We start from the raw sequence: 13,574 nt of genomic DNA, 5'->3' as shown, positions 1-13,574 counted from the left end.
ATGAGAGAAATTCGAAAACTGGTAAGGTGGGCACTTTATTTTGCCTCTCACTGTATGAACACATCTCTTTTCGCAAATCCATGTCTCTTTCGGACTTAGATGCCAAACCCCCACCACGCTCACGTTTGTATCTCCCGATCGCAAGTGAGAGCGAATTGTTTATGGATGCTGAGTTCTTACCGTTCTTACGGTCTACAACCGCATACCTATAAGCCGAACACTTTCGGCATGAAATTCAGTATGCGTTGAGCTCTCAGTGCGGTCGCACGCTCTACGACCAACTGCGCCAGGAGGACGCAACTTGGGATACATTAATTAATTATTTTAATTATTGTTTCGCTAATTTTAAATACACTTAAATATTTGCAACGATAACCGCGTAATAAAGAGAAAACCGTAAACAAATTAAAACATCTCAAAAACACCAAAATATACCTCTCACAAATATTGACATTCATTTCATCAAGTATTGTTCAGTGTTGCCTCAAAATTTGAGATTGCGATTTGTTTGATCACTCATGTCTGTCGTTCTGTTTGTCCACCTCGTTTCCCATGAAACCGTTTTGTTGTATCGTTACAGGTCGTTTAAGTCCACCTCAAGATTGACGAACAGCACCATACCACCACTTTGCTGCTAACTGTGATCAATCAAACCTTTAAATCCCATCGTTACCCAAAAAATAATTGTATTCCCTAACCTAGACCAAACCGCGAGTTTTTCGGTTCCCCAAAACTAACATAGATATTTAAGAAGCAAACAAGATTTTGTAAACCAAATCAAATGAATTCAGCTCCGTTATGCCTGACGGCGCCTGAGCCTATCAAATAAACGAATAAGTAAAAAAAGGGTCCAACTATCACCATTTTTTTAGATTTAGATTTATTTGGAATTTTTGGGGACCTTCCTTAGCCGAGTGGTTAGAGTCCGCGGCTACAAAGCAAAGCCATGCTGAAGGTGTCTGGGTTCGATTCCCGGTCGGTCCAGGATCTTTTCGTAATGGAAAATTCCTTGCCTTCCCTGGGCAAAGAGTATCATCGTATCTGCCACACGATATACGAATGCGAAAATGGCAACTTTGGCAAAGAAAGCTCACAGTTAACAATTATGGAAGTGTTCATAAGAACATTACGCTGAGAAGCAAGCTCTGTCCCAGTGAGGACGTAACGCCAAGAAGAAGAATTTATTTTGAAATAGATTTAGGAAAAAAACAAGACATTATTACTACTCAATTGACTTGATTAGGGGTTACCAGTGTTTTACGTATTACTGATTCTTCGTTTAAAGTTGAGCCAGAACTCAAAATTTCATAATTTTCAGAGTCATGGAACTATTTTTGAAACGCGTTCTAAGTAAATATGGAAACCGCTTTTAAATCACCCATCGGCAAATTTTACTGCTGGACGAGCTGTCATTATGTGAATTGAAATGTCAATGCACAATGGTCCGAATCGAAAAATTAGCAGGAAAAAAGTGTTTTCTCCTTTGTTGTTAAGTAAATTGATTCTGAAAGTTATACTTAGGGTGGACCAGAAAAATCAGTTATTTTGGTCTAACTTTGTTGTTTTCACTTTTACGTAAATATAGTCCTCAGATGAGTTGTATAGAAAGTAATCATACACCTTGTTGAACTTTGCAAGTTTGTAATTCTTGTAATTTTGAAGTTATAAGCAAATATACTTGAAAACTGTAAAATCTTTAGATGCCCATAACATATGGAATTGGTTCGATATTTTTTTTTTTCTTTTAGCGTCATTCGAAAGGCAACTTTTGCTCAAAAACTATTAGAACATCGTTTTTGTAAAGTCACTTCAAAAGTACACTCAAAACTCGCAATGCGCCTATGTTTCACAAGATTTAAAAGTTGACGGCGTGCTGCCTTCAGAAAAGTTGTAGCCTTTAGACAAACCTACAACATTTCCATATACAACTTTATGGCGAAATGCGAAACAAAAAAAAAATTAAGCTATAATACATTTTACTCTTAGTTAATAAAATTCCTCAAATAGTAGCCATATCGTTTTACTTTTATTCTATCAATAATTTTACAAACCGGCACACTTCTTGGTAACCTTCGCTTTTTCAATGATGTTAGATTATTCCACCATTTCCACAGAAATGTGTATCATTACTATCTCTATAACTCACGTTAAACTGAAAACAAAATAGTTGGACCAAAATAACTGGATTTTCGAATCTATCTTAAGTTAAAACTTTCAGAATCAATTTACTTAGCTCAAATAAAGAGTTATGCCAAAAGTGTCTTCGTCAACGATACCTACAACCAAGCAACCTATGATACCCTCGACCGTGAAAAGCTATGGAAGATTATGGACGAGAATGGTTTTCCCGGGAAACTGACTAGACTGATCAAGGCAACGATGGATAGTGTACAGTGCTGTGTGAAGATATTGAGTGCGTTATCGGACCCGTTTGAAACACGCAAAGGAGTTAGACAAGGCGATGGTCCTTCCTGCCTCCTGTTCAATATTGCGCTAGAAGGTGTTATGAAACGGGCGGGCTTCAACATGCGGGGCACGATCTTCAATAAATCCAGACATTTCATCTGTTTCGCTGACGACGTGGACACTGTCGGAAGCACGTTCCAGATGGTTTCTGAGCAGTATACCAGGCTGAAACGTGAAGCTGACCGGGTTGGTTTGAAGGTAAATACATCGAAGACGAAATATCTGCTGGCTGCAGGAACCGAGTGCGATAGAGCTCGCATTGGCAGACGCGTTATGATCGACGGAGATGAGTTCGAGGTGGTAACGTTGGATAACAACTGCAACAGAGAAATTCGAAGACGAATCATTGCCAGAAGTCGTGCTTACTACGGACTCCACAAGACCATGCGGTCTGCTAAACTTCACCTCCGTACTAAGTGTACCAGGTACAACACGCTGATAAGACCGGTAGTCCTCTACGGGCATGAAACGTGAGCAATGCTGGAAGAGGACCTTCAAGCGCTAGGAGTTTTTGAACGACGTGCGCTTAGGGCGATGAAAGAACGGCGTATGGAGGAGAAAAATGAACTACGAGTCGCCAAAGCTGGAAGGGTTCAATAGGCGGGACACGTTATGAGAATGCCGGACAATAATCCTGCAAAAATGGTGTTCACCTTGAATCCGGCTGGTACAAGACGAAGAGGAGCCAACGAGATAGGTGTTTTGACCAATTGGATCAGGATCTTGGAAGTATGGGGCGATCGAGAAACTGGAGGTTAGCAGCCAAGGATCAAGTTAGTTGGCGTAACATTGTGGCGCAAGTCATGTCTTGAAGGACGGAGTGCCATCAAAAGTAGGTAAGTAATCAAGATTCGTTATGTTTTACGAAACTGATCGTTTACACTGCAACGAAATGGTTTCGTAGAGTATGAGGCATTGTACCTTCTAGCCAATGACGAAAAAAACACAATCCATCAACATTTCGTAGAGATTGCGCGTTCCGCCAGTTCACCTAACGCAGCAACGTTTGGTGGATTTGGACTAGCTTTAAGACATGAAGCAGGATCTGCTGATGGAGTTCATACCCAGACGTGCCAAACGCCGCCCAAATCATGAAACGGACTGACGTTGACCATTGACCAGATAGTTTGTGAGGAGTGAAAAGAAAATGAACTCAAAGCGATCCGCTACTGCATTGGCTAACGAAATTATTTGGCAACACTGCAAGAGATAACTTGCGAGCTGAAGTGAAAGACAAAAGAGGTTGACAAAAAACTATTCGTTGAAGCACCTCGTCCGAAAGTTGGTATCAAGAGTATCGAGCAAACAAGGAGGATTTTGACGACTTGTGACATGTGACGCGTTGTGAAACTGGAACTTAGGAACAGACCGTGTCCAGCTTACTGGTGAAACAAGATGCTCAGCATGCTACATACAGCTTGTGTTAGGATCAGAAGGTAGACTCAGAGAAGATAAACAAAAATGAATAGAACAAAGCCTAAGGTGACTGACTGAGAAACAAGTTCCGCATTCAAACGGTAAATCTTGTTTGCACATAAGTCAAATTTCAACACTGAGCTAAGCTGAAATTCTGACACCAATCCTTGGTGTAATGCAAACCGTCACTATGACAATGATTAAGTTTAAGGTAATTGTTGAGAGTCTCTTCCCGAAGTACGATTCAACGGCATTGCCAGCCATACCGTACGATTCATCTGAAGAAGGCACAGGTCGAGGAGCGGCATCGTCGAGCTTGTAGAAGCGATGATACGTCTAAAAGCAAAGAAAGCTCTCGGTCCGGAGAGAATACCAAGTGAGGCACTGAAAGCTGTAATCTAAGTGTAAGGTTTACTGCCGCAGTAGATCGCGAAGGAGCGCCTGTAAATGCTCATCGTGCAAATGGATTGGAACTTCCGATTTGGAAGGCACTCTCTCCAGCGGAATCTAAGGACGAACATCTTTATCTGCCCGGTTTGCATAGGTTCAGAAGATCTTCCAGCACCGGATCTAAAGTTCTGTATTTTGCCATATGAAAGAAACGAAGAATTTTGTATGGAGACTGCAAGCATGTTGGTAAAATCGAATTAATCTAAATTTAATCATGCAATTTCAAGCAAACCATATCTGAAATGAAAGGTAAAGTCATATTTTGCATGCTTTGTGCATTAGATGACAAGAAAGTTTGATAAATCATGCTCTTAATTTTATGAAAACATAAATGAAAACAGTGTTTTATACAACTTTGGTGCCCTGTAGCTAAAAATTATGACAAGCTGGAACCTTTCTGAGAACGGCATCAGATACAACAACCCCAAATCTACTCGAGACACATTATTTGATGACGTAAAAATGTCATTTTTGTTACGCTGTGTTATCGTTGGGATACTAGGGAACCGAAAGCCATTCTCCACCGGATTCGCTGCATTGAAGGCAACACTCTACCCGAGCAGGAACAAATAACTCCCCAATAACTTATGCATACCATATTTTGGTATCATACCAAAATTAGGTATTGTTCAGTTGTCAATACCTCAATTTGGTATTATAATGGTGTTGAAAAAAATCTTCAAAACAACTAAAAATACTTCATTGAGGTATTGAACAGCTATTGAGGTCTGCTGGAGGTATTGAACTACTATTGAAAAATTTCACTCTGATATGAAAATCTATCAAGTATTAATTAGGTATTACAATACCTGATCTAATAATTGGCTTGGTATTTGTAGAATATTCAGAAGGTATTATTTGAGGTATTTTACCTCTTATGCAGGGCTCATTCATACCTCATTCAGGTTGTAAGTATTGGAAATTATCTGGTATGGAATACCTCAATTTGGTATTCATAGTTATTTTCTTCTGCTCGGGTACCGACTAACGTGGGAATAACACCAACGATATCGGAAGATATTCACTCGTCGGAGAACATTCCGTTGGAGTCAGCTAGCTTACCGTCGGGAACTATGCCGAATAGTATCGATCGTGACCGGCCACCGGCTTCGGGTCGTCGGAAGCGCATGATCGACCTCAGAATCCATCCAGACCGCATGAAGAGCAAGATAAATTGCACAGTAGAGGGAGAAAACCAGCAAGCACAGGATTACGCACCACTTGTACAGGACTCCGGTTCGAAGCCGGCCTCAAGAGGGGTCACTTGCCTTGTGTCTTGAAATTTTAAAGCTTGGCTTCGATTCATCCACACCAAAACAGCCTATAGTATAGTTTAAATGTGATACTAGACTAGTACTAGAAAGAAGAATAAGACCGATAACTCTAAAATCCACCTACCTCGGCCTTCAAAGTAATTATTTTGATTGTCCGAATAACTTTATCTGTATTCATGATAAACTTCAACTTTTCCAGTTTCAAGCCACACAACTCTAAAAGATATACTGTGTGAGGAAACCTGCTTTCCAATGTAGACAAACCCCCTATAGATCGACCAATGCAGATTAGAAGCACTACCTGTCCTACCCTAAACGAAAATTTGTTTATGCATTTTCGTTTCCATGTTTTCTCGGAAGTAGTTTCCAAAACCCTATAGGTGTAAAGCACCGGGTTTTCACCTACAAACGTGTTCTAAACCTCGCCCACCCACACAACGGCGTGCCATTCTTCAACCGTTTTGGGAACACAAAGACCACACAACAGGAAAAGTTGCAAATCTGAAATTCAAATTCGACTTTCCGCCACTGCTACACCTCCCACTGACGGACTGTTTTGCTAGCTTTGTAAGGGTTTAGTTTCTCGGAATAAACCGGAGAAGCATTTCCCGTACTGCTGCTTTCCTGGAGTATCTCGAAAAAAAATCCCCACTCAATTGTCCGAACCATCTGTTCCCAGCGGAAATACTTTCGGGTGGCATTGAGTAGGGGATCACCTGCTGCTACTGTTGTGGTAGAGAAAACTGGGGCCAATTGAATCAGTTCAAGGTGAAGTTGTAGGATGACATTGAAAGATCATGGATCTGATGATTTTTAGGAACTCGGGTGTTGAGGGCAACTTTGTTCGGTAAAGTGTTCAATGTAATACAATTATTTAAAAGTCTTCTCTAATAAAGTAATTTACTGCAACTACTGATCTATGGTCGATGGTCTTTTAAAGATGGAAAATTTATCTGGACAGAAAGTGTCGATGTGCTTCTCGTATGATTTACGAACGAGAATTTTAATTTTAGGGGTTTTAACTGTAGAAGCTTTATTATCACTCGTACGAGAACAAAATAAAATCAAATGAAATAAACATAATGCCTGTTTTGCCCCTGTTGAACATAATACCACGACTACCCTAACCTTCTGAAAGGACCGTTCCGCTGGGTCGCACCCAGCATGTGTGTTTCGTATTTCGTAAGTGGGGCTTTGTTTGGTTTATGTCAAAGTGGACTCTGTTCAGTGTTTCTTAAGGTATAAATGTATAACAACAACCTCAGAGAGCAATTTGTGTACAATGATTCATTTTGATCAACAACAAAGTATTCGTAGTGCGGAATGCGGAGCTAGTTAGCTGAATCCCGCTGATCGAAAATCCTTCAGAATGCAAATCATTTCGACTGTCCTGAGCATTGATACATGATGCGCTTGCGTTTGATACATGATGAGCTTGCTTGAGCTTGAGCTTGAGCTTGATTGGCCGCCCGTGGATGCTACTCCAGTATCGCCAGATCAGCTGCACTTACACAAGGAACCAACCGAATGACTGTTTGGGACTAACAGACACCCTCAATGTATAAGTGTTGGTGATCTTCTATTTATAGCCTGCCACGTCAGAATGCAGACCAATGTGGGGAAGGGGAAGGAATTGATGATGCATTCAACTGGCTCCCACGGTAGACCGTATATACCACTGCGTCTACGCCAGTTCATGCGGGAAGGGTGAAGGGGTGGGGTAATTTTTGTGGCAAAGAGGTTTGCTGGTTTGGTTAGCAGACTGCCTATGTATCAGGCGTAAGGAAAGGCTAGCTATACTGATGAAAGATTGGAAGCGTAGGGAAACGGTTTATTTCTGTCCGTCTCGAGTTCTAGCAAATGCCATGAACTGTGATAGATCAACCATGATATATCAAGAGTGGTAGATAGAAGCAAGTGAAAGATATAACTACAAAGTACGAGGAAAGGGACGGGCCTGGGGTTGAACCCATGACCTTCTGCATATGAAGCAGAAGCGGTAGCCATTAGACCACCAATCCCATCTTATAGCAAACCTTTGCGTTTGATACATGATATAGATATACAAAAATATGCAGAAGGTTAATAAAACTTATAGTTTACAACTGTGCAAGTGCTCGTGGAACAATAAGCTACAGATTCTTTATTCCAGTTGAGCCGTGATGCCAGAAAGAAGAAGATACGAATATGATGATGATAAAGTAGAAGTTAAGCTCAACTAAGTGATTATCGAGTTTTTTTTCACATTGCGTTCAGTTTTGAATGACGTCGAGTATATACTTGTCATTGCCGCATATATGCACATTCATGAAAAAGAATATTTTATTTGATACGACGACTGAATCGTATGTCGATTGCCTAACCAAAAGAACAAATATTTTCAGACTTTAATTGCATCATACTTAAGTCTGCGAATTGACAAATTATTAGGAAAAAGCTGGAGCTACTCATGGGACGGGGGACAGAGCGAGCAGCCAGCGGCTGGAAGAAGATAATGTGCAAGAGCGGCCGTCCAGTTAACGAGCTCCGCCCGTACCGCGAACGCAAAACAGAAACGGCAGCAGCAGAAATCACCAAGGCCATGCTGCACCTACTGATGTTGCTGTGGCTGATAGACGACAGTCACTCATGTTGGCAGGCGGCTGACGGCAGAGGATCATGTGGACGATGAATATGTGATTCGCTGCTACTATGTCTGCACAAGGATGGAGACGGACATGTCTGAAAGATCAGTGATGCTGGAGATGTTCAACGAGCCATTCCCTCGCTTAGCGCACCAGTTTGACTTGAACAAGCTGTACACACGGCACCGTGCAATTATGTCTCATAATATGCTCATCACATGGAGTACATCAAGCTGGAAGTGCAAGATTGAAATAGGAGAGGTGAGGACAATATCAAGCGATACGTCAACAAGAAGTTCCGCTAGGCTGGATGCATCGATCGCGAGTGAGATTCGTGATTCAATTGCACCCACTGCCACTGGACCGACAACGGGTATGCGACGACAGCAATTATGAGACGAACTAGCGATCCATATGGGCACAGCAGTTACGCAGTTTCGTGGGACAGACCCCATGTCCCGGTACCGGATGCCAAAGCTGCGTTATTCCTACCGGATGACGAGTGCAGTAGGCATCCTAGATCAGGGTATTCTGCTACAGTATTCGGAAGCCGTGGAGAATCTGGAGGATCTGCAGTATTCAGCTGCAGTAACTGTAGTTGTAACACCGCTAGCGCATGACGGCTTACCATAGTAGCATGTCCAAAGAACTTGAAACTATTGAGAACCAAAGCTACAGGTCCAAAGCCCTGATAAAGATGGATGGTTGTGATGACTATGACCGTGGTCATCATGTAAAGAACAAACGGAAACCGGTAAGCGACCGAATCTGTGTGTTGAAAATGAAGGGAAAGTTGTTCAACTACAGCCTGATCAGCATATATGCGCCAACGAACGATAAGCCCGATGACATGAAGGATGAGTTCTATGAGAGCCTGGACAAGGCCTACGGAGAGTGCCCAAAACAAGACGTCAAGATAGTCATCGGCGAAGCAAATGCGCAGGTTGGGAAAGAAAATTTCTTCCGACCCGTCCTTGGAACGGAAAGCCTTCATTCCGTTAACAATGATAATGGCCTGCGTCTAGTAACCTTCGCTACTGCTAGAGCGATGGCAATCAGCAGTACCTACTTCGCACGAAAGAATATCCGCAAACACATCTGGCGACACCCGAGTAGCGATGCCTGCTCCCAAATAGACCACGTGATGGTTGATGGGCGACATTTCTCAGATGTCATGGATGTCAGGACCTTCCGAGGCCCTAATATTGACTCGGATCATTATCTCGTTGTAGTTAAAATGCGGGCGCGGTGTTCACGAGTTCCACAGCAAACAGAACGCGGTGCTTCAATATAAAATGCTTGTCGATTGATGGGTTAGCTGCACAGTACCGTCACAAACTAGACGAGCAGTTGGGAAGTATCAACGTTGCTGGAGACGTCGACAACCTGTGGGACCCTATCCACGAAGCTGTGACAAAATCGGCGCGGGAAGTGATTGGCACTGGTCAACGCGATGTAAAAAGACGTGTTACGGCTGCGAAAGGGTCTTTTATGGACTACGTAACCAGCTTAGGTCCCGCAGCTTGCAAACGAAAACAAAATTCGCCCTGTATAAAACATTGATTCTTCCGGTGGCTCTCTACGGACACAAAGCGTGGACGTTGAAAGAGTCAGACCGGAAACTCTCGGTGTTTTCGAGCGTGAAGTGCTGCGGACAATACTCGGTGGGAAACTCGAAAAAGGTGTGTGGCGCAGACGCATGAATCACGAGTTGTATCAAGTGTAAAAAGATAAGCGTGTAAAACACGGCAGACTCCAGTGGGCTGGTCACTTAGTGCGAATGTGGGAAGAAAGAATTGCGAAAATAATATTGAGCAGGGAACCAGGTAGAGGTCGGCGGCTTCGGGGAAGACCACGAATACGCTGGCTGTGCGCAGTGGAAGAGGACCTGGCGGCCCTAAACGTTCGGGGCAACTGGTGAAGTTTAGTCCAAGACCGACAAAGATGGATCTCTACAATACGCCCGGCAATGGCGTGACGCTATGCTGTAGGTATCAAGGTAGGTACCCGGTATACCAGGAATTGGGCTGCACCAGGACCTGATTTTGTGCACAATTTTTGGTATAAAAAACTCCAAACTATCCATGGGCGGATGGCGGAATGCTTCAATACGGTACTAGGAGACCCCACGCAGCTACCGGAATTCATTCACGAGGGTGTCACATTTTTTCTGCCAAAAGACCAAAACACAGCTGACCCAGCGAAGTACAGACCAATTACGTGCCTTTCAAGTCTGTACAAAGTGCTATCATTGGTAATAACGAAGAGGATGCAAGCCCATTGCGACGCCAATAACGTGATGACCGAGGAACAGAAAGAGTGTCACAAAAAACACACAAGGCTACAATGATCAGGCCATCTTAGATGCAGTCATTGTAAGGCAAGCTACTCAAAAGCAAAGGAATCTGAGCATGGCGTACATCGACTACAAAAAGGCAAACGACTCAGTACCGCTCTCGTACTTTCTCAAGGTACTGCAGTTGTATAAGGTAGACGGGAACGTCATCAGGCTGATGTAACACGTGATGAGGATGTGGAGTACATCTCAACACATTACCAACGGTACAGCTGTGTCAAGGTCCAGGACTTTCAGCATCAGGAGGGGAATTTTTCAAGGTGATACCTTAAGTCCGCTGTGGTTTTGCCCTCAGCTAAGAACGCAACCAATGCAATCATGGCTACCAACTGAAAAGTGGGAAAAAGAGTATAAAAGTTACCCACACCTTCTATATGGACGACCTGAAGCTATTTGCGGAATCAGTGCAGAGGCTGCATTAGCTATTGCAGCTTGTTACGACATTCAGTAACGACATCCGGATGGAGTTTGGTATTGAAAAATGCTGGTCAATTCATCTACATCGGGGTCAAGCTATGGATATCCGCATCAACGAACAGTAGGAGATTCGTAATATGGTTGAAGGCGAAATGTATAAATACATCGGATTCCTGCAACTTAGTTGTATTCGCCACACGATGATCAAGAAGAAGCTGCAGGTAAACTTCTTGTCTCGTGTCAACTGTTTTTCGAAGAACTTTCTGTCTGCCGGCAACATGGTGAAGGCGATCAACACGTTTGCTGTGCCCCTGTTGACGTGAAGTTTCGAGGTGGTAAAGTGGACCAAGACTGACTTAAAGGCGATCGAACGAGCAGTACGAGTGGCGTTCACTAAGCATCGAATGCGCCACCCAAAATCGACCTTTGAGAGAGTCACCCTGCTATGTGCAGCAGGAGGAAGAGGCGTCACCGATATCCAGGCACTATGTGTCTCCCAGATCCTGCAGCTGTGGGCATATTTCGTAGAAAGCCAGAACCACCACGAAATGTACCGCACTGTATGCGAAGCTGACCACGGTTTCAGTGCCCTGTATCTGGCGTAGGAGGATTACCAGCTGAACTGCGACATCAAAACCGTCGATGAGATGATCGCAACGTGGAAGCAGAAGGAGTTGCATGGATCAACTGGAGCTCGAGCACATCGATAAGGTGGCGTCAAACACGTGGCTGGTGCGGGGTGGCCTCTTCTCCGAAACAGAAGGTTTCATGGTATCAATCCAGGACGGGGTAGTTGTCACGAAAAACAATCGGCAGTTCATATTGCACGAAGACGATGAGGACCGCTGTAGGAAGTGCAATTTAGTAGGGGGGACTATCGAGTATGTCGTTGCCGGCTGTCCAGTACTATCTGGATCAGCTAATCTCCAGCGTCACAACGAAGTTGCCAAGATTGTGCACCAACAGCTCTCACTTAAGCACAACTTGGTGGACCGATTTGTGCCCTACAACAAATACCTGCCTGACCCGGTTCTGGAAAATAGTTGCATAAAGCTGTACTGGGATCGCGAGATCATAACGGACGTCCTCATCCGTGCCAACCGCCCCGACATTGTAGTCTACGACAAAAGGATGAAACGAGTTACACTCATCGACATCGCTGTACCGCTGGACCACAATGTTCAATCAACGTTCACCAACAAGATAGCAAAGTACCATGAGTTGGCGGAGGACTTGAAGCAGATGTGGCACCTAGAGGACGTCCGTATAGTTCCGGTAGTCCTATCAGCGACCGAAATTGTCCCGAAATCTTTCCTAAGGTTCCTAGACAAGCTGGAATTAAAGAAGTACCTACACAGCATCCAAAAAGCTGTGATTCTTGGAAACTGTAGCATAGTGAGGCGGTTCCTGAATCACCACAACTGAGAAGCTCTATCAGGAGACTCTTAAGGATAAGTTAAACCGACGGCTTTACCCCATTTGGCATAATGCCATTTGGCATAATGCCGTTTGGCATAACGCCATTATCATTTGACGTAATGGCCATGCAAACATAAGCTGTTCTTTTGATTTTGCAGCGTGGAGAATCATAGGCACGCCAAGATAGTTGTTCATTCACATCGGATTGCTTTGGTATGAACGCATTCGCTAAACTGCAAAACTGCAAACAGCTCATGTTAGAAAGCAGAAGAAGATCAAATTAACTAATCTGAATATATAATGTTATTTTTTATTTTTTTTTAATTGTAACAATTCGGTTGCACAAATTTGCAGGTTGAAGTCTTAAGACAGGAGATTTACTTCTGCCAATTCATCTTCTCCTATAGATACCTATATAACTTATACGATGAATTCAAAAAATTCTGATTTAGAACACAGTTGATCGGCGCACATGGAATTTTGTAGATTATGGGAAGTCCGGGTGAGCGGGAACTTTAAAATCATATCTCGAAACGAACACATTTTGATCTTATATCTCATTCTGATATTGAAAATGTGTTCGAAAATTTGGTAAAACTCAAGGCGATAGCTCAACATTTGAAAACATGTATTCAAAATCAAAATTAGTTCTTTGGCATTCGGTTGTCCCAGATATTTTGTTGGTGAATGTGTTTTGTATTCACCAACAAAATGGCTGGGACAACCTCTGAGATCGCGGCCAAGGTAAAAACAAATCTCAAACTTCAGAGAACTTTCGCTTGGCCACGCGTTACGCTTCTACCCTGGTCGATATCTAAGAGCAACAAGTTGTCTCAAACAGCAATAACCATGATCATCACATGCATCTATGTGTATAGATCTGAAGGTCGAAAAATAGTTGCTGACTCTCAACTTTTTATTTTTTTTATGCTTCGTGATCTGTCAGATCATATTTAGATATTGATTTGTTAATCAATCGATAAACTTGCCAGATAATGTTTGACATTATAAGATCTTAGCAAGATATAGTTCAAAACTTCTCCATATTCATTTCAAAATTATTTTTGATGTTTTATCTCTTAACTCCAACAAACCTATCGCTTATTATGATCGTCAGTAATTACTTTAGAACAACCAAATATTATCTTGTTC

The 13,574-nt window shown here is 42.8% G+C and overlaps 1 protein-coding gene across 9 annotated transcripts in view; it reads right to left on the bottom strand.

The window, feature by feature from the left end:
* LOC5569269 (complexin) overlaps nucleotides 1-13,574 on the bottom strand; it is an 865,751-nt gene that overhangs the window by 586,461 nt on the left and 265,716 nt on the right. The gene's annotated exons all lie outside the window — the stretch shown is intronic.

The sequence above is a fragment of the Aedes aegypti genome, chromosome 1, assembly GCF_002204515.2.
Source record: "Aedes aegypti strain LVP_AGWG chromosome 1, AaegL5.0 Primary Assembly, whole genome shotgun sequence".
Taxonomy (NCBI): domain Eukaryota; kingdom Metazoa; phylum Arthropoda; class Insecta; order Diptera; family Culicidae; genus Aedes; species Aedes aegypti.
This window is presented reverse-complemented; position numbering and strand designations above follow the sequence as displayed.